The sequence below is a fragment of the Loxodonta africana genome, chromosome 3 (assembly GCF_030014295.1).
Source record: "Loxodonta africana isolate mLoxAfr1 chromosome 3, mLoxAfr1.hap2, whole genome shotgun sequence".
Lineage (NCBI taxonomy): Eukaryota > Metazoa > Chordata > Mammalia > Proboscidea > Elephantidae > Loxodonta > Loxodonta africana.
This window is the reverse complement of record NC_087344.1, coordinates 48,096,164-48,117,173: the sequence shown is the minus strand read 5'-3', so window position 1 is coordinate 48,117,173 and position 21,010 is coordinate 48,096,164. Positions and strand designations below refer to the sequence as shown.

General features: G+C 40.4%; 1 protein-coding gene across 5 annotated transcripts in view; it reads right to left on the bottom strand.

Moving 5' to 3' along the window:
• The window catches only part of PRDM2 (PR/SET domain 2), a 174,244-nt gene extending 153,486 nt beyond the window's left edge, over positions 1 to 20,758 (bottom strand). The window contains exon 1 of one of the 5 annotated variants that reach the window (XM_023552047.2): positions 20,677 to 20,758. The gene's annotated coding sequence lies outside the window, so the exon portion shown is untranslated. The remainder of the gene's footprint in view (positions 1 to 20,676) is intronic. The other 4 variants (XM_064281318.1, XM_010593099.3, XM_010593101.3 and 1 more) reach the window with 4 other exon arrangements.
• Positions 20,759 to 21,010: the final 252 nt, after the last annotated feature.

Sequence of the window (21,010 nt, the reverse complement as noted above, 5' to 3'; positions counted from 1 at the left end):
ACATCCAAACTCCCTGAGGGACCGAACTGCTAGCTGAGGGCTGTGGGGACCATGGTCTCAGGGAACATCTAGCTCAATTGGTACAACACGGTTTATAAAGAAAATGTTCTCCATTTTACTTTGGTGAGTAATATCTGGGGTCTTCAAAGCCTGTGAGCGGCCATCTAGGATATTCCACTGGTCTCATCCCTTCGGGAACAAGGGAGAATGAAGAAAACTAAAGATACAAGGGAAAGATTAGTCCAAAGAACTAGTGGACCACAACTACCACGGCTTTCATCAGTCTGAGTCCAGCACAGCTAGATGGTGCCTGGCCACCACCACTGACTGCTCTGACAGGGATCACAATAGAGGGCCCCAGACAGAGCTGGAGAAAAATGTAGGACAAAATTCTAACTCACAAAAAATGACCAGACTTACTGGCCTGACAGAGACTGGAGAAACCCCAAGAGTATGGCCCTCAGACACGGTTTTAGCTCAGTAATGAAATTACTCCTGAGCTTCGCCCTTCAGCCAAAGATTAGACAGGCCCATAAAACAAAACGAGACTGAAGGGGCAGGGCACACCAGGGGCAAGGACAGGAAAGCTGGTAATCAGGAACCCCAGGAAGAGAAGGGAGAGTGTTGACATGTCATGGGGTTCTCTAACCCGTGTCACAAAATAATATGTGTACTAACTGTTTAATGAGAAACTAATTTGCTCTCTAAACCTTCATCCAAAGTACAATTTAAAAAGTTTAAAGAAAAAAATAATAATAATTTGGATTGTTACATGATTAATAAGCTTTTCTCTGACTTTCAACACTGTTCTCTCTGTATCCAAATAGGAATTCACTCATCATTTCTTTCCAGAGAAATGAGGGATCTTAATGCTGTTTTTTAAAAGGATTCACCATTTACCGGTGCAACTAGATCCTCCTTTCTGTCACTTCTAATCCTAGTTGCTAATAAAAACCAGACTCTCATTTTCTCTCCCTCTTGACTCACAACATTGTCAAATTACACATTTGAAATACTTTACGGTACCAAAAACATTGTAAACTTGGCATATACTTCTCAAGTGGTATTATTTTAAATGAAATTCTTAATAAAACTATACTAAAAACAAGAGGTGTTACAAGAAGAGAATTGAGACTTTGGGCAGTGTTTCTCAACAGAGGACCACTGCATTTGAGGCTGGACAGCTCTTCCTTGTGCCAGACTGTCCCTTACATTACGAGCCACTTAGCATCGCCCTGTACAATCAATGCCAGCAATGCCTCCAGGCATTCTGCAAACAAAAAATACCCAAACACATTCCCAAGTACCCTCCCAGTTGAGAACCTCTCAACTGTAGCAATCAAGTGATAGCTGCAGTACTACATGGTACTCACTAGACTCTAAAAGTTGTCATTGGAGTCCTTTCCTTAAGATACCTCCAGCATTGCACAAAACTCTCTCAAACCTACAAAACTTTCATATTCAGCATTGACTTCAAAATAGGAGCGTGGATAGCGCTGTTTTTGCGTACCACTTAACTAAAACACAATACCTCAAGGCCACAGTTATATCAAAAGTGAGAACCTGAAGTATCAGTCCTATTAATGCAGGGACACAGAGGAGTATCCATATATCTCACTGAAACCTTAAAAATGCTATTAAAAGTTTAAAAAAAAAAGCTACACAATTAAGTCCCTCCAGTTTCCCGAGGATAAAATACTGCTTCAAATTCCTAAAATTTCTCTGGGCCTGGCTCATGCCTTAGTATCTACTTTGAATTCGTCTGCTTGACCAAACCTTCCTGAATGCTTCTGGAATACTCCTTGGCCATGTCTATGTATCCTTCCTACACCACCTTGTTGAGGTTTCTCAGTCTTAGAAGGGGTACCTATGGTGGATATATAAATTTAGAGCATGTGAATTTTTATCACCAACTATACTAACCCTACGGGGCAGTTCTACTCTGTCCTACAGGGTCGCTAGGAGTCGGAATTGACGGCAATGGGTTTTTTTCATATGCTACCAGCAGCATTTGAAAACCCTGGTGGTGTAGTGGTTAAGGGCTAACAGCTGTTAACCGAAAGGCTGGCAGTTCAAATTGACAAGGTGCTCCTTGGAAACCCTGTGGGGCAGTTCTACTCTCTCCTGTAGGGTCACTATGGGTCGGAATCGACTCGAGAGCAATGGGTCTGGTCTGGTCAGTAGCATATACTCTTAGAAAAATAAGAGCTTGATCCCTATTTTACGCATAAAAAAAAAAACCCCACTGTCATTGAGTTGACTCCAACTCATAAGAACAGAGTAGAACTGTCCCATAGGATTTCCAAGGGTATAAATCCCTATGGAAGGAAGCTGCCACATCTTTCTCTTAAGGAGCGGCTGGTGGGTTCAAACCATAACGTTTCAGTTAGAAGCCAAGTGCTTTAACCACTGCACCATCGGGGATCCTTTCAACACAGGCACCGGGGAGGACAGCAGCCACTACGCAAGGTTTTAATGATATATGCACACTTAAATAACTTTTAAGAGATTGCTTCTAAATCCTAGAACAAGTTATCCTTACAAATACTTAATAATATCATAAAGCTGGTTCGATTATAAATACCAGTATCAATATAGCACTAATAAAAAAAATTGGGTCTTTTTCAAAGACATGTCCCTGAACGTCATGCAACCTCATCAACTGTTAGAGCTGCTGTCATCTGATAAGGAGGTCCAGGGACCAGAAAATCTAGAGTTCTGTAGCAACAGCCCTGTCCTTGGGTCAGACCAGCCGGGCAGCCCCAGGCGTATCACCATCAAAGATCCTCTGGAACGTGGCCGAAAAATTTAAAGATAGAAAGTAACATTAATACAACACATATTACAAAGGTTAAATTGTCTTTTATGTTTGCTCTCTGCAGACCTGGAACATCTACAATAGTACAGGAAAGGAAAGGCAAATAGCGGATTCTTTTAAGATTACCTTAAGTTTCCTGGGACATAATGAGAAAATAATTATTTTACTTGATTTGTGCATTCACCTGTACATTACTGATATTTTTTTCTTGAATTTTTATTGTGCTTTCAGTTAAAGTTCACAAATCAAGTCAGTCTCTCACACAAAAACTTATATTTACCTTGCTACATACTCCCAATTACTCTCCCCTCAATGACACAGCCCGCTCTCTCCCTCCATTGTCTCTTTTTGTGTTCATTTCGCCAAGTTCTAACCCCCCTACCCTCTCATCTCCCCTCCAGGCAGGAGATGACAACATACTCTCAAGTGTCCACCTGATTCAAGAAGCTCACTCCTCACCAGCGTCCCTCTCCAACTCACTGTCAAGTCCAATCCATGTCTGAAGAGTTGACTTTGGGAATGGTTCCTTATCCTGGGGCAAAAGAAGGTCTGGGGGCCATGACCACCAGGGTCCTTCTAGTCTCGGTCAGACCATTAAGTCTGGTCTTTTTATGAGAATTTGAGGTCTGCATCCCACTGCTCTCCTGCTCCCTCAGGGGTTCTCTGTTGTGTTCCCTGTCAGGGCAGTCATCGGTTGTAGCCGGGCACCATCTAGTTCTTCTGGTCTCAGGATGATGTAGTCTCCGGTTCACGTCGTCCTTTCTATCTCTTGCGCTCATAATTACCTTGTGTCCTTGGAGTTCTTCATTCTTCTTAGATCCAGGTGGGTTGAGACCAACTGATGCATCTTAGATGGCTGCTTGCTAGCATTTAAGACCCCAGATGCCACTCTCCAAAGTGGGGTGCACAATGTTTTCTTAATAGATTTTATTATGCCAATTGACTTAGATATCCCCTAAAACCATGGTCCCTAAACCCCTGCCCTTCTGCACTGGTTTTCAAAGCATTCAGTTAATTCAGGAAACTTTTTTACTTTTGGTTTACTCCAGTTGTACTGACCTCCCCTGTATTATGTGTTGTCTTTCCCTTCACCTAATTAGTTCTTATCTACTATTTAACTAGTGAATACCCCTCTCCTACCCTCCCTCCCTCCCCCTTCTCGTAACCACAAAAGAGTGTCTTCTTCTCGGTTTAAACTATTTTTCAAGTTCTTACAATAGTGGTCTTATATAATATTTGTCCTTTTGAAATACATTAATTTCATTCAGCATAATGCCTTCCAGGTTCCTCCATGTTATGAAATGTTTCACAGATTCCTCACTATTCTTTATCGATGCTTAGTGTTTCATTGTGTAAATATACCATAATTCCTTTATCCATTCCTCCGAAGATGGGCACCATGGTTGCTTCTATCTTTTTGCTATCGTAAACAGTGCTGCAATAAACATGGGTGTGCATATATCTGTTCCTGTAAAGACTCTTTATTTCTCTAGGATGTATTCCAAGGTGTGGGGTTGCTGGATCCTATGGTAGTTGCATTTCTAGCTTTTTAAGGAAGCGCCAAACCTATTTCCAAAGTGGTTGTACCATTTGACATCCCCACCAGCAGTGTAGAAGTGATCCAATCGCTCCACAGCCTCTCCAACATTTACTCTTTTGTGTTTCTTGGATTAATGCCAGCCTTCTTGGAGTGAGATGAAATCTCACTGTAGTTTTGATCTGCATTTCTCTAATGGCTAATGATCATGAAGATTTCCTCATGTATCCGTTAGCTATCCGAATGTCTTCTTTAGTGAAGTGTCTATTCATATCTTTTGCCCGTTTTTTAATTGGGTTATTTTGTCTTTTTGCAGTTGAGTTTCTGCAGTATCATGTAGATTTTAGAGATCAGGCACTGATCAGAAATGCCATAGCTAAAAACTTTTTCCCAGTCTGTAGGTAGTCTTTTTACTCTTTTGGTGACGTCTTTGGATGAGCATAGGTGTTTGATTTTTAGGAGCTCCCAGTTATCTAGGTTTTCTTCTGCATTCTTAACAACGTTTTCTATACCGTTTATGCCATGTATTAGGACTCCTAACGTTGTCCCTATTTTTTCTTCCATGATCTTTATCGTTTTAGATTTTATATTTAGGTCTTTGATCCATTTTGAGCTCGTTTTTGTACATGGAGTAAGGTATGGGTCTTGTTTCATTTTTTTGCAGACGGATATCCAGTTATGCCAGCACCATTTATTAAAGACTGTCTTTTCCCCATTTAACTGTTTGGGGGCCTTTGTCAAATATCAACTGCTCATATGTGGATGGATTTATGTCTGGATTCTCAATTCTGTTCCATTGGTATATGCATCTGTTGTTGTACCAGTACCAGGCTGTTTTGACTACTGTGGCGGTATAATACGTTGTAAAATTAGGTAACATAAGGCCTGCCACTTTGTTCTTCTTTTTCTGTAATGCCTCATTTATCTGGGGCCTCTTTCCCTTCCATATGAAGTTGGTGATTTGTTTCTCCAGCTTATTAAAAAATCTCCTTGGGATCTGGATCGGAATTGCATTAAATGTATACATCGCTTTTGGTAGAACAGACATTTTTATAATGTTAAGTCTTCCTATCCATGAGCAAGATATGTTTTTCCACTTACGTAAGTCTCTTTTGGTTTCTTGCAGAAGTGTACTGAAGTTTTCTTCATATAAGTCTTTTACATCTCTGGTAACATTTATTCCTAAGTATTTTATCTTCTTGGGGGCTACTGTAAATGGCGTTGATTTGGTGATTTCTTCTTCAATGTTCCTTTTGCTGGTGTAGAGGAATCCAACTGATTTTTGTATGTTTATCTTGTATCCCAATACTCTGCTAAACTCTTCTAATAGTTTCAGTAGTTTTCTGGAGGATTCCTTAGGGTTTTCTGTGTATATGATCATGTCATCTGCAAATAGAGATACTTTGACTTCTTCCTTGCCAATCTGGATGCACTTTATTTCTTTATCTACCCTAACTGCTCTGGCTAGGACCTCCAACAGAATGTTGAATAAGAGTGGGGATAAAGGGCATTCTTGTCTGGTTTCCGATCTCAATGGGAATGCTTTAAGGCTCTCTCCATTTAGGGTGGTGTTGGCTGTTGGCTTTGTATAAATGCCCTTTATTATGTTGAGGAATTTTCCTTCTAGTCCTATTTTGCTGAAAGTTTTTATCATGAATGGGTGTTGAACTTTGTCAAATGCCTTTTCCGCATAAGTTGATAAAATCATGTGATTCTTGTCTTTTGTTTTATTTATGTGGTGGATTACATTAATTGTTTTTCTAATCTTCAACCATCTCTGCATACCTGGTATGAATCCCACTTGGTCATGGTGTATTATTTTTTTGATATGTTGTTGAATGCTATTGGCTAGAATTTTGGTGAGGATTTTTGCATCTACGTTCACGAGGGATATAGGTTTGTAATTTTCTTTTCTTGTGGTGTCTTCACCTGGTTTTGGTATCAGGGATATGGTGACTTCATAGAACGAGTTTGGTAGTATTCCGTCTTTTTCTATGCTCTGAAATACCTTTAGTAGCAGCGGTGTTAACTCTTCTCTGAAAGTCTGCTAGAACTCTGCAGTGAAACCCTCCGGACCAGGGCTTTTTTTTTGTTGGGAGTTTTTTGACTACCTTTCCAATCTCTTCTTTTGTTATGGGTCTATTTAGTTGTTTTACCTCTGTTTGTGTTAGTTTAGGTAGGCAGTGTGTTTTTAGGAATTCATCCATTTCTTCTAGGTTTTCAAATTTGTTAGAGTATAGTTTTTCATAGTAATCTGATATGATTCTTTTAATTTCAGTTGGGTCTGTTGTAATATCGTCCATTTCATTTCTTATTCGGGTTATTTGCTTCCTCTCCTGCTTTTCTTTTCTCAGTTTGGCCAGTGGTTTATCAAATTTTGTTGATTAAAAAAAAAAAAAAACAGCTTTTGGTCTTGTTAATTCTTTCAATTGTTTTTCTGTTTTCTATTTCATTTAGTTCAGCTCTAATTTTTATCATTTGTTTTCTTCTGGTGCCTGTGGGTTTCTTTCGTTGCTCTCTTTCTATTTGTTCAAGTTGTAGGGATAGTTCTTTGATTTTGGCCCTTTCTTCTTTTTGCATGTGTGCATTTATTAATATCAATTGGCCTCTGAGCGCTGCTTTTGCTGTGTCCCAAAGGTTCTGGTAGGAAGTGTTTTCATTCTCATTGGATTCTATGAATTTCTTTATTCCATCCTTAAAAAAAAAAAATCCTTAATGTCTTCTAAAATCCAGTCTTTTCTCAGCAGGATATTGTTTAGTTTCCAAGTGTTTGATTTCTTTTTCATGCTTCTCCTGTTATTGATTTCCACTTTTATGGCCTTATGGTCAGAGAAGATGCTTTGTAATATCTCAATGTTTTGGATTCTGCTAAGGCTTGCTTTCTGACCTAATATGTGGTCTATTCTAGAGAATGTTCCATGTGCACTAGAAAAGAAAGTATACTTGGTTGCTGTTGGGTGGAGTGTTCTGTATATGTCTATGAGGTCAAGTTGGCTGACCACGGCATTTAGATCTTCCATGTCTTTATTGAGCTTCTTTCTGGATGTCCTGTCCTTCACTAAAAGTGGCGTGTTGAAGTCTCCTACTCTTATCGTGGAGCTCTCTATCTCACATCTCAATGCTGGTAGAGTTCGTTTTATGTATCTTGCAGCCCTGTCATTGGGTGCATAAATATTTAATATGGTTGTATCTTCTTGGTGTATTATCCATTTAATCCTTATACAGTGTCCTTCCTTATCCTTTATGATGGATTTAACTTTAAAGTCTATTTTGTCAGAAATTAATATTGCCACTCCTGCTCTTTTTTGATTGTCATTTGCTTGATACATTTTTTTCCATCCTTTGAGTTTTAGTTTGTTTGTGTCTCTAAGTCTAAGGTGTGTCTCTTGTAGGCAGCATATAGACGGTTCATGTTTTTTAATCCATTCTGCCACTCTCTGTCTCTTTATTGGTGCATTTAGTCCATTTACATTCAGGGTAATTATGGATAGGTATGAATTTAGTGCTATCATTTTGATTTCTTTTTTTGTGTGTTGTTGACAGTTTCTTTTTCCCACTTAATTTTATGTGCTGAGTAGATTATCTTTATATATTGCCCTTTCCTCATATTTGTTGTTGTTGATGTTGTTTCTGCTGAGTCTCTATTTTTTTTCTTGTATTTTATTTTGATGAGTGGCATAGTTTGTCTCCTTTGTGATTACCTTATTATTTACCCCTATTTTTCTAAATTTAAACCTAACCTTTTTTTTTTCGTATCGCCTTATCTTCCTCTCCATATGGAAGGTGTATGATTACATCTCTTAGTCCCTCTTTATTATTTTAATGTTGTCTTCTTTTATATAATAACAGAGCTGTTACCCTATTTTGAGATTTTTTGTTTTTTTTATAATCTTGCTTTGTTGGCTTTTTTTTTTTTTTTTTTTTTTGGATTTCCCTATCTGGGTTGACTTCTGGTTGCTCTGCCCAGTGTTCTAGTCTTGAGTTGATACCTGATACTATAGACTTTCTAACCAAGAACTCCCGTTAGTATTTCTTGTAGTTTTGGTTTTGTTTTTACAAATTCCCTAACCTTGTGTTTATCTGGAAATGTCTTAATTCCACCTTCATATTTAAGAGACAGTTTTGATGGATATATGATTCTTGGCAGGAAATTTTTTTCCTTCAATTTTTTAAATATGTCATCTCATTGCCTTCTTGCCTGCAGGATTTTTGCCGAGTGGTCTGAGCTTATTCTTATTGGCTCTCCTTTGTAGGTGACTTTTCGTTTATCCCTCGCTGCTCTTATAATTCTCTCTTTTTCTTTGTTTTTGGCAAGTTTGATTATAATATGTCTTGGTGACTTCAAGATCTACCTTATGTGGAGTTCGATGAGCATCTTGGATAGGTATCTTCTCATCTTTGACAATATCAGGGAAGTTTTCTGCCAACAAATTTTCAACAATTTTCTCTGTATTTTCTGTTATCCCTCCCTGTTCTGGTACTCCAATCACTCATAGGTTATTTCTCTTGATAGAGTCCCACATGATTCTTAAGGTTTCTTCATTTTTTTTTTAATTCTTTTATCTGGTTTTTCTTCAATTAGTGCTAAGTGATTTATCTTCGAGTTCAGAAATTCTAGCTTCTATTTGCTCAATTCTGCTTCTCTGACTTTCTATTGAGTTGTCTACTTCTGTAATTTTATTGTTAATCTTCTGAGTTTCTGATTGCTGTCTGTCTATGGATTTTTCCAGTTTATTAAACTTTTCATTATGTTCCTGAATAATCTTTCTGAGTTCTTCAGTTGCTTTATCTGTGTCTTCCTTGGCCCATTCTGCGTATTGCCTCATTTCCTTCCTGATGTCTTGAAGGGTTCTGTACATTAAACTTTTGTATTCTGCATCTGGTAATTCCAGGAATGCACTTTCATCTAGAAGATCCCTGGATTCTTTGTTTTGAGAGCCTGTTGAGGTTATCGTGGCCTGTTTCTTTACATGACTTGATATTGACTGTTGTCTCCGAGCCATCTAGAAGTTATTGTCTTAGTTTATGCTTGCTTACTATGTCATAACTGCTTGCTTTGTTTTGTTTTGGTATACCCCTATGGGTTGCTTGAATGAGCTAGCTTGATTATCTTCACCTTTGGAGCTCTGAAGTCTTGTCCCCAGATGGTTAGAGCTGTTATCAGGTGTATCAGTCTAGGAGTCCGTTCAGTTTTCTTGTATGAATTCAGCTCCGGTTTCCAGGTAGCTGATATCAAGTGTGTGGTACAGGCTCTTTCCTACAGTCTTAGAGGGGCAGGGGTGATTGGCGTATATACTGGTATCTGATTGCAGCAGAGGATCACGCTCTGAACAAGGCAGGGGGCTGAGAACTGACCCCTGAGTGCCTCTGAGGAAAGCACATCTCTATTCCCTACAGAATGCTGGTGGATGGGTTCTGCAGAGGGACCATCGGCACCCAAAGTTTTTGGTTGTATGGGCTGGGAGGTACCAGTTATCTTTGGACCTCTGTCACGGGTGGCTGGGCGACCTGAATGGAACTACCAGTCCTTAAGTCCCTGATGTGGCTAGGTGAGGACCTTGTTTAACAGGCAAAGCAATGTCAAACATCAAACACCCGCCTCTCCACTGCACAGCTGAAACAGTTGGAGTCCGCCAGCAAGGGCCTATTCTCCCGAAATAGGCCCACACAGGTCTCTGCAGATGGAAAAGGTGCTCAAAGTCCGTGGACGGTTTATGCCTGGACAGGAGCCACTTCTGCCCTGAGCTCCCCCGGTTAGAGGAGCTAGCAAAATTATCTTTTTCCCCAATTGCGAATTTCTTCCCTTCCCCAAGGCCAGGAGGATGGCTCTAGGTGCTCAACAGCACCTATCTCAGGCCCAAGGAATTCAGCCGCTGAAGCCAGCTCGGGGGGGGGGGGGGCGCATTAAAATATACGCAAGTACTTAGCTTTTGCTGAGTGCACCGTTCTTCGCAGGTTCCGGAGGTGTGAGGAGGCTGTTTCTCTGGCTGCTTCTCCCTGAGGAAACGGTGGCCTAACGCTGGTACCAGCCCACCCCGCCAGCGCTCTGGGAATGGTGCCTGAGGGCTCCCCATGATTCAGGTCTGGTAACTCCTCTCTGCTTCTGAATGGTCTCTTCCTCCCCCTGCCCCTCAATTCGTTTTCTAAACTTGCCTTTGAAGATCAAGGCTCCCAACTTGTCACAAATATACTCATTTCACTTGTTTTTTTGGGTCTTTGTTGTAAAGAGGGCTCGCTGGAAGCATCTGTCTATTCTGCCATCTTGGCTCCGTCTCCCACTGATATTATTTTATAATTATCCTTTAGGATGAGTTTAAATCTTCAGGGGCAATTTGAAAAAATACTTCATTAAATTTGCAACTTAGAGGTCAATGATATTAATTATCTTACAATTACATTCTTAAGTTACAAAAAAAAATCCCACATTGTAACATCTAGAAATCAGATGAAACAATTTAAGAGTTAGGAAGCAAGGAAGAGTTCAGGCACAGTAGTAAAGCAGAAGTAAGGGAACTAATATGGGTATAACAAAATTTAAGACTATAAATGCCTCAAAAACATGGGCTAGACACAAGAAAAAAAGCTTTTAAAAATACCATTTTGTGAACGGAGTCTTGGAAAGTTTATGGCAAACATAAAAAAGAAAAAATAAACACTTTAAAACGAATCACTATATAAAATAGATCCTGCATAGTAAATATCATCACAGCAAATAAAAGATTATGCAGAATAGATTTACAGTGTCTAACACTGACTGTAACTTACTCTCTGACCAAAAGATTCTTGCAATCAAGAAACTTCTAGAAAAATAATAAAACTCCTAAACTGCTCCAGCTTCTCAAAAACAGTTCATTGAATCTTAAAAGTACTATTTTTATTAATTTATAAACACTGTTAGTGTACTATCACAGAAATCTATTACTCATAATTCCTACCAGAAGAATGGAATCCCCAAATTAGCATTTAACTCTAGATAACAATATGAAAACATTTAGCTCCCACCTGTTAGATGAAGCAAAACACATAATTCATATATACTAGCTCTGTACAGGAATTCCCTAAATGAAAAATCCTGAGTTTCCTTTTTCTAAAATAATGAATGCCATCTCACAAGAGTAGCATTCTAGTTTCATGCTAAAAAATATACCCCCAACTTTCCTTTTAAAATGCAGATTATATTACCAAATTAATAAGTGAAGACCTGACATGCTTAACATTTTAAGAAGAGGATGTGTGTATATGTAAGAGTGTGAGAGTGTGTGTGTGTGTGTGTGTTGTATATGAAAGGAAAGAGGGAGAGAGGGAACAGGAGGGAAGGAGAGTGACTGAAAATACCGCAAAGATTTGGTAAAACTGTTGCTGAGTCAGAGGGTGTGAAGTCTTCCTGCTTGAAATCTCTCATGTCTCTCACCCCCGGCAATGATTCCTACCCAAGGCAAAAAGACAATGGTAGAAGAAAATATACCACATAGAGGAATTTCCGTACCTATCAAAGTATACAGGGAGCTACAAAGAATAGAATATTCACAAATAAATCAGTAATTTCTCCCATTTCAATAAATCAACTTCCTCAGTGAGGCCCAGCACCCTACTGACAACTCTTCCAGGTTCCAATTCTCAGAATTCACAGAGCAGAGAGTGGCGTGGCACAAACCAAAACATGGACTGGGAGTCTGGCAGGTTTACGCCAGGCTTGACAATGATACCGACACCACAGGTTCCACTTCAGCAGAGTGGAAAAACGGAGGGTCCATTGTTCCAAATGGCTTAGAGAGCAAGAGCTAACCTGCGAACACGAGGTGGAATAGGGCTTTTGTTTAAAACATGTTAAGTTACACAGCTCTGAAGTCAACAGGATTCCCACTCCAATGGGCCTTGAGAAATTCACCACCACCATATTAAAATATCAAATAAGAGGCCTGCTGATATGCTAGGGAAGTATATAAATCCACATTTAGACGGAGGCACCCTATGGTTGGATGGTTTGTTTCTCCAAATATCCCTTCCTTTGATTAAAGAGGAGGAGGAGGTTACTAAAGGAAAATTTAAAAAAAAAAAAACTGCTCCAAGCATTAATAACTAGCTTAGAAATAAATGTATAGGCTGCTGATTATCATTTACCTGCTTGATATTATGAACAGCTATTAATATATGCTCTTTTTTATTAAATGTACACATCCATGTCATTCTATGGCATTGAATATGTGATATATCGTATTATAAATCTCAGGCTTTGTTTAGGTCTTCTATAATAATACCCTCTAACCCTCTAAGTAGGAGCCTTAGTGGCGCAATGGTTAGCCAATCAGCTACTAATCAAAAGGTCGGTGGTTTGAACACACCAGTTGCCCCACAGGGAAAAGAGACCTGGGGATCTGAATTTGCTACCGTAAAGATTAAACCAAAAAAACCCACTGCCGTCAAGTAGATTTCAACTCGTAGTACAGCCTAGGAAACCCTATGGTGCAGTTCTACTCTGTTCTATAGGGTTCCTATGAGTCGGAATCTACTTGACAACACACAACTCAACTACCTTTTAATTAAAAACACTTAGTTTATCTAATAAAATTAAAACGTTATCTTGCCTCCTCTCACTGTAACAGTAGGATATTCACCCCCTACGGTACTAAAAACAAAGGAATTATTATCAATTTTTCTGGACAAAACAAGTCTGGCCAATCAAAACACCCCTGAATCTAAGTTTTATTTTCAAGACTAATTGCCAAAAAATACAGACATAAAAGTCAAAGTGAAGAGGTGGGGGTAAGGATATTACTTCTTTCCCATCAGTCCCTGCTCTCTGATGCAGATTCAGAATTATTACAACTCTGATTCCTCCCAGGAAGGATACAATTTAACTGTTAACTGTACACTCATAAATATTATTAAAGTCAAAGAAGTTTCTATAAAAAGATACTTTTCTGAAATTTCTCCTATGCTTAATGTGTAAGAACTTTAAATTTGTATAAAAGGAAAATTAGGTCAATACTTAACTAGCACTCAAATGCCAAGCTTCCAACTCAACATAAAACTTCTAAAGCAAGATGTCATACGACCACTCATTTCACAATTCCCAAAGTGAAATGAATTTTTAGCTGGTCCCTATGAGTTACTATTTTTCCACTGGAGTGGCCAATTACCAGACGTTATTTTCATGATTAAACATTTAAATTGGGAGATTTTCAGGAACACTGCAAGACACTCCTGAGCTTCCTTGAAAAGGAAAGAAAGCTATGGCAACATGGACTTGCTGGTCCTGGTACCCAAGTACTCATTTTCTCACATAAAGACTCTACAAGTATTAACAGTGTCTTCTGATAAATGGCTACTCAGCTTTTTTGGTTCTTTCTACACAATAAGATACATAGGAAAACTCATTTTACACAAACCACACGTAAATGAGAGGATGTCCTCCTGAATTCATACACGAGCAACCTAAAGGAAACGAGAAGTTAAAAGTTTATTTTGCTAAGGTGCCAGGTACACTTAAATCACGAAAAGATTCCACAGATCTTCTCACAAGATTTTACGGAGGCATTTTTTATTTTGTTAGGAAGAGACTCTTTAAGTTTTTAAAAAATATCTGAGCTTTGGGTCCACCCTCTACATAAGTAACTACTTCTGTTCTCAAGGGCATTTTAAAATATTAGCAATACCTCCTGTTTGCAGAACAATGCTTATATATTGCTCAACACTTTCAGAAGCCCTTGCGCGTACACGAGTTTTTATTATTTAAAGTATATTTCCTCAAAATAAATAATTAGCTTATTTCAAGGTAGAGATAAACAACTAAACGTTTATGATAAAACAGGACAAATGACTGTCTCTTGATGCTTGTCTGCTGTAGTAAGCAAAACAGTGCGACTCAAAATGAAGGTCTCTGCAGAGCAACAATAGAAGAGATGGGGACAGTTTTACTGAGCTTTTAGTTCTGGCTTAAATTTAAACTTGACCCTGTGGGTAGGGTTCCCCAACCCAAAAGCCCCGAAGGTCTTTAGAGACAGAAGGAAGAGGGATTACTTACAAGCAGGGCCTCTGGACACATGTAGGCAGGGGCTGGAAGAAGAGCATGATTTGAGGCTGCCCATCAGGGACGCAGCAGTGGCCACCTGGGATAGGCAACGGAGAGCCACAAGGAAGTCTCTGATTGAGGAGGTGCCATAAACAATGTTTAATATTTTAGGAAGACTAGGTCAACAGGAAACAGTAAGGAAGTAAGTGGGAAGTCAGTGGCCAGAAAAACCAGGGCCAGGCAAGATAGTGAAGAATCTGAGATGATAACGGATAAAAGTTTAAACTACAGATGGTAGCTGCGGAACAAAAATCTGAACCACAAGGCAGAGGAAGAATGGACAAATGTGTTAAGTAACTGAACAAGGAGGTAAAAAGAGATGGCAAAGATGAGTCCAAAATTCTGAATGTGACTGACTGGAAGAAGAGCAGTATGAATATATTTTAAAGATAGAGAAGTCGGGAGGAGGGATGATATTTAAGGAGAAGGTAGTGAGCACCGTTTCAGGGACTTTGAGGAAAGCCCAGGCATTCATAAGGAAAACTACTGCAGTCAAACGGAAAGGTCCCAGCAGAGACAGGCCATCAAGGTTGGGGACAGAGGTTTAGAAGCCTCAAGGCGGTGCCTGGGGAAGTGACAAGATCATAAAGGGAAAAAATATCCAGAGACAAGAGAAGATCTGGCTTTGTGAAAGACATCGAAGGGACTAGAAAAAAAGTTATCACCCTCCACTTTGTACAATAGCAGGGTGGTCAAAAAACTTAAGGACGCAGAGATAACTTGGAAGGGCTTCTCTCAACAATAACTGTGCTGTGTTCTCTCAAAACTTATTGTTATCAGGAGAAATAGCTAAGAAAAAATATTATTCGTGTTTTTCAAAATTCTAAAGTACATCAAATTGCTTGCATATTTTTTATCTGCTCATCTCAAAACATCTCAGTGAAAGAGAGAAGAGAGATGTAATCAATGTCCCCACTTTACAAATAGGAGGAGAAAAGAGGGGGAAACTGACCTACCCTGACACTGCCAGAAATAATTTGGCCTGATCTGTCCATTGAGTTCAATGCATACACTGAGGCATGGTTCAGTTAAACCATCAGAGGGTTGTGTTGGCATGATATTTATGTCCCAAACAGGTGAACTGATCTGCTCAGTCTTAACAAGTGGTTCTTAACCAGTAGGCCCCTGGGTGGCACAAACAGTTAAACGCTCAACTACTAGCCAAAAGACTTACGTTTCGAACCCACCCAGAGGCACCTTGGAAAACAGGCCTGGTGACACGCTTCCAAAAGTTCACAGCCTTGAAAACTCTATGGAGTAGTTCTACTCTGCACATGTGGGGTCGCCAACAAGGCCTAACAGGTGGTACTAGAGCTTCACAATTACTGATCTAAATTTATCCCAAGAATCTTCCTCTTTAAAGCTCCTACTTTTGGGTATGCTTAAAACTAGGTCTTTAAGAATTACAGCAAAGTCCCTAAAATAAGCATCACAGAGTGAGAAACAATTAGAATGTCAATTCTATATTGATATTTCAAATTATGCTAAATTTAGATTGTCTTAATAAGGTCCTGGGTAATACACTGGATTCATACTGAAGTATATACGCCTTTGGTGAATCTCACAATTCTTTTCCCATTTTGATGGCATTATTTAAATTATGTGAAAATGCCACAGAATTTTTCCACCAGAGCAAGACACAGTCTTAGTGGAACTACTTACAAACACATAAAATATATAGGTTTTACCAATTTCCAGACAGGCTGCCCACTGTAATCAAACTAACAGTTGCATTGAGCTTTACATATTTCAGGCAAGCCATGCCAAGAAGTAATTTAACACAGGGTTTTTATCATTTGATTTATCGCAAGAACTACAAAATATTCTTTTCACCAAAATGGCTGGAAAATATAAAAATCCTTTACTTCATGTTCCAAAAGACTAATAAATGAAAACACAGGATAAGCATGACAGGAACCAAGACTCAAAAAATAAATACTATACAGTATTGAGAAAAATATTATAAGCATATTTCACTCTAAATGAACTCGATTTACTACATACAAGAACTCTATTTCACGCTTTAGGGACGTGAGGGGGTGGGGAATGAAAGGCATTCTCCTTAAGAAAGAATATTTAAAGGACACATGCGTTCGTTCCTGTGAAACTAGGGAGAAATTCTGGAATTCAGAAAACCAGCCCAATGACCAAACGTGGCTCCAACCGCATGTCTCTTTTCTTATATTTTATTTATCAGTAAGTTCCGACTAAAGATTACTTATATACCACAATAAAGATTCCATCCATCATATCTATACTTATAAAGGTTTATACTTTACACTTATAAAGATTTGACAACTTATACTTTTTTCTTCCCCAGGTAAGAAGTTGCATTAACGATGGCTGCTTTCCATGAAGATCACTAAGCTATCTTTAAATGATAAAGTAATACGTTAAAGTCAGGTAAGCACTTCCAAAGTAAATCTTATTACCTCAGGACAAATTCACTGTTTTCTGTCAGTAACCCTGAATTCCTTATTTAAAAAAAAGGGGGGGGAGGGGGAGACATTTAAAAAAAAAACAAACTACAGCTCAGCTTCTAGCATCAATCTTCAAGTGGGTTGCTTCAGTAACTCATTTTCTAGAAGAAAAGATGTTTGAAGAAAAGATGTTTAAAGAAAAAAAAAAAAAAAGACGTTTGCTTCCAGGCAATTCAGTAGAAGGGGCCACAGGCTTCAATTATTCACCATGCATCATTTTATGCAAATATATTTAAATTTAGTAATAATCTAATCTACACACTGGGAATGCTGATCCCAAGTCATGAAAACTCCTTCATACTCGCCAGGATACCTCACATTGCTTCATCTCTTGTGACAAAAGGGAACTCAAAGCAAAACTGCTGAACCTAACCATTCTATAAAGTCATAAAGCCAAAGGCAGGAAGAACTTCAGGAGGCCAGTAAGTCCGTTCCCCAACTTCAGAGTGGACTTCATGTAAACCATATAGGCTATTCTTACAGTTCTTTGACTAAAGAGATTCCACAAAGTGCATTCAGGATTCAGTCATGCAGACAAAAGAGCCTTCCCTTAAGGCAGCAGTTGAAAACTGGGGTGATCCTGCCCCTCCCCCAGAGGACACCTGGCAATGTCTGGAGATATTTTTGGTTGTCAGGACTCAGGGAGATGCTACTGGCACCTAGTGGGCAGAAGCAAGGGATGCTACCAAGCATCCTACAAGGCACAGGGCAGTGCCTCAGGACAAAGATTGATCCAGCCCAAAATGTCAATAGTGTGAGATTGAGAAACCCTGTTTTAATGCAATCAAAACACTGCACTAGGTAAAAAGAGTCCACAGCTTTAAGAGGCTCTACAAAGACGACTTACAGCCCTAACCATAAAACCCTAGTTCAGAAGCTTCAAAAGGAAAGAGTCCAAACACTAACCTAGATCTCTAACCAAATGCTGTGAAGGGTGACAGCATAGCTGATGAGCCCCGCATGAACCCTAAAGCACCAGACACACACTGGCAGTGGTGATTGTCAGGTATCAACTGGAAACTCCCTGGGTCTACATATCACCACACGAGTTTGACAATTTTTCCCCAACTGTCCACCTACTTCCCTTTACCTCCCCACTATGTATTTTTCTAGTGGCAGCCCACAGTTTTTTCTTTCTTTTTTTCTGCACGAGTATTAAAAATAGCATGAAAAGCAAGTCAGAAGACATGAAAATAGTAAATAACCTAAGGTGCTTTCCACTCCGGAAAAGTCTATAATTTAACATGATTTAAAAGGTTTGTAAATCAGATCCAGAACTTAAAAAGGCATCAGCAGCTTAAAGAAACAGTCCCATGAATAAATTAACATCTAAGGTAAAACAATCATCAAAAGAACGTGAGTGCAGATCTATGTATATAACTGCACAGACGCCACTGAGAGGAGAGTGAAAGGGAGATCAAATTGAAAGATATTGTAACTGCTACCTACGGCAGGAAAAAATGTGTAGGGGAAACAGAATTTACATTTTCATTTATCTTAAAAGATTACAGAACTTTACGTTTCACAACAGAAAAAACTTTTAAATGATTCTTAATGAGAAGAAAATCTTAAGCTGTGGAAACGTTATTGATTAACATGGAGTGGATAAATTATGGCCCAACCATATATAGTCATTAAAAATCATATTGAAGAATATTTAATGATATGGGTGTATATTCACAACACAGGAAGGGAAGACAGGTTGCAAACAAAAAAAATGATAAAAATTCAGTAAAAAATGTAAATATATAGAAGTGAGAAACTTCTATATGTATGTAAAGAAACACAAACATGCAGAGAGAGAAGGAAGTCTGCCAAAATGTTAGCAGCAGTAATCTCAAGAGTGGGAAGGTTACAACCAATTTCTGTTCCTTCTTTGTGCTTTCCTCTAGTTTCCAAATGCTCTACAGTAAGAATCATTTTTTTTTTTTCAAAACTGACACATTATTACCAGTTTCAACCATATTGTTTCAGGCACTGTTCACAAAAATGCAAAAAATAAAACCTGAAGATACCAATTTTTGCACCAAAAAAAACCTTCGGAGTCAACAAAAGCAAACATTTATTGAACATTATTGTTATGTGCCAGGCACTATTCTATGTATAAGTTAAATGTATTAACTTATTTAACTCAAACAAAAAAAGATGTGTTGGGTGGTAAAGGAAAAAGAGCTGCAGAGTAACAAGATGGGAAGGAATTTTTGTCCCACTCTGAATTTCAAGCTCAGTTTCCATTGCCTGAAACGAGGGGGGTTAATAAGCTGATCCTTGAAGGTTTTCAAGGCTGAACTGGGACTCTGTATGAAAAAGAATCTGGTCAAATTAGTGTTGGTAAGGAAGCTTCTAGAGAATGATAGGGCAGTTGTATGCCACCTCAAAAACACAAAAACCCACTAAAAAAGTAAATATGAGTATGTTTGTCAGTTCCTCCTCAATATTTGTACTGCAAATCTCACACCATGCTTTAAAAAAAAAAGAAAGAAGCCTACATTTTTCCCAACTTGGACACCACTGATTAAAACGGAATAAAGTCTGTACTATCGTACCTAAGGAAATCATGAAAGGTTCCATCTATAGCTAAATGTTGCTGTTGCTTTTTACAAGAAACCTATAGTAAACAAAAATTTGAAGAAATATTTTAGTTGAGTTCTGGGTATGATCATTTTAATGTCTGATTAAAAAGATCTAAGAACCTACTGGGATTCAACAAAAGGCGTTCCACTTCTCATATAAACGCAAAACCTCCACACAACACTGAATGGAAAATGAGGGGTCAACGTGAATCTCATGCTGGGGGGAGGGGGGGTACAGCTGCGTAGCTTCCCCACGAATCTGGGTTTCCCGGTGAATGTGGGATAGTTGGGCGGCAAAAAGCCAGTCAGAGGGTCGCAGGCGCGCAGCAAGCTTGAGGTTGAGTCCTTCACGCGTGGGTCAGAGGGACCATGGAGACGTCGACCTGTTAGGTTTATTTCATGTCTCACTTGCCATCATCAAAAACCGTTTCATGGTCATCTCGATAAAAAGATTAATAATATATAAGTGTATGTCTGCTTAAAAAAAAAAAAAAAAAAGATGGGTTTGGGGAACACCGAGGGAGACAATTTCCAGGTTTAAATCATACAAACTATTTAGGGAACACAAAGAGGCAGGACAAAACAAATTAAAAATGCAAATATGAAAGACACACATTCCGTTTGAACACAAAAGAGAAAAACAAAAAGACTTGAAAATCAGAAGTCCTGGGACCCCCCACGTGCACCCGCAGCTCTGCAGGGACGAGAGTGTCCGAGGTGGACTTTCAGCCGCCCGCACCGGGGCCTCGTCGCACCGCAGCCCACACGCGTCGCCTTCGCGGAGCGCGCGACTCTCAACGGCGACAAAAGCGAACCCCACAACTTCAGCGCGGCAGGAGCCCCAGGCCGGGCCGGGATGCTTGGGCGACGGCAGGGAGATTCTCCGGCCGCCACCCACCCACGGGGGCCACCCGCGCCGCCCACTGCTCCGGAACGCGGGGTGCGGGCACCGAGGCGCATTGTTCCGAGGACCCGTCGGCCCGTCGCGTTCGGGACGCCAGGGAAGCTCGCTAGGGGCGCGCCGGCCAACCCTGCTGCCCCTGAGGCGCCCGGGTTCCCTAGCGTGGCGCCCCCCGCCGTCCCGCTCTTCGGGCGGCGCCGGCGCTCCGACCGCGAGCAGAGGGACGGGGAGGGACAGGCGTCCTGGCGCCGCGCCCGCAGCCTCTCCGAGGCCGCCCGCCCCGGCTGCCTCTTACCTGCGCCGGCCGCGCCCCACATCTCAGAGCGCCGAGAACAGCCGCCCGCACCGCCGCCGCTGCCGCTCCGCCCGCCCTGGCGCCCGCGGCCGCGCTGCCGCCATCTTGGCTCCGGTCGGAAATGACGTCGAGCGGCGCCAGCCGGGCCTCCGGGCCTCCTGGCCTCCCGGCCTCGGTGCGGCCACCCGGGACCCTGCACCAAACGCGTCGGGGCCCGAGGGCTCCCACCCCAGGCTGGTACCTGGCGAAGGTGGACGGTCGGCGGCCGGACCCACTCGCGCTGGCCGGGCCGTGCCTGTCGCCCCTCGCGGGTCACTGTGGACCCTACAGCAGC